This window comes from Nothoprocta perdicaria, unplaced genomic scaffold (genome assembly GCF_003342845.1).
Source record: "Nothoprocta perdicaria isolate Ctin4 unplaced genomic scaffold, notPer1 scaffold_805, whole genome shotgun sequence".
NCBI lineage: Eukaryota > Metazoa > Chordata > Aves > Tinamiformes > Tinamidae > Nothoprocta > Nothoprocta perdicaria.
The window spans coordinates 3,452-4,732 of NW_020456094.1; positions in this window are offsets into that span (position 1 = coordinate 3,452).

Sequence of the window (1,281 nt, forward strand, 5' to 3'; positions counted from 1 at the left end):
ACTTTGTCTTTTTCCTTGTTTTTTTACCTTTATTTATTTTTTCCTTCTTCTTCCAGCTTATTTTCTGCAAGGGTGATTCTATGGTAGAAGTTTCTGTGAAAAAATCCATGTAGGACATCACTAGGTGAAGAGCCTTCTCCCAGGCAGCAGGGACTTCAGCTCTGCTGAACACACAGGGACTCCCCTTCTAAATGCCTGCAYTCAAGCAGTGCACAGAGAGGACAACCTGCTCCTCAGGAGAGCAGGCATTGCTCTGCGGAAGGGAAGGGAGTCACCAAGGCCACGTCTGATGAGGAGCAATGGTTCTTTTGTAGTTAGGTGTATTGATTCCAATGAGGGGCAGTGCCATTTCTTACTTGCACAGGGAGTCGGCAGTGCATTAATGGTGCCTCACAAAAGAGGACAAGCCAGGMAGAAGACAAGGAGGTTGTTGGCAGAGGAGGAGTCAGGCAGCACTGCCAGGCCCTGAGGGAGTCGCGCGGCACACGGGGAGCAGATGAGTGCGAGCAACAGCCTGGCTCATTGCGGACAATGACCCCTGCAGTGAGCATCCCTCACACAGACGCTCGACCCATTCCTGCTTCACTGCTTTAGCCCTCTCTCCAACTTCCTCCAAAGAAGCTGCCCTGATTCCTCTGCAAGAGCTCTGCATGGCTCATGCTTAGTGAGACAGACCAAGACGGCAGCATCAGGTCCTGAAGGAACCACAAGTGTCCTGAGTGAGACAGGGTGTTAACTCCAACCATCAACCTGGAACGCAGTACAAGAAAAAGGAACCCATGCGTATCTGGATCTTGCACAGCGGGAAGGAGCAAGGGTCTCCTCTTCTCCCCTTTGCCATATGCAGCCAGCCAGCAGGGGTGCAGCTTCTCAAGCAAGGCCACTGCAGCCCTGCACACACTGCAAAGGGCAACACGCTCACACCTGGCACCAAGCAGTCCTGACGCACAGTGCGAGCAGGATCCTGACGGCCTCTTGGTGCAGCTTGCTCACCAGACCTCTTGACTCACACAGCTCCTGCTCAGCAAGCATTTTATGCTTGCTCCTCACACCACTGTACCATGGGAAAGCACCCATGGGGAGGCTTCCTCTAAAAATTCCTTCAGAATGTGGTGGATGCTTTTGCAGCAACTGGCAGCTGCACTTGCACACGTGTAAAAGGTATTAGAAGGAGCAACAGGAACTTGTTAGTGCTTAATAATCCCTTCTCTCTCTCATTCTGTCTCTGGTCAGTGTCTTTATGGGCAGTGCGTTCAAACAAGAGGGCATTTTCAGCTTCAA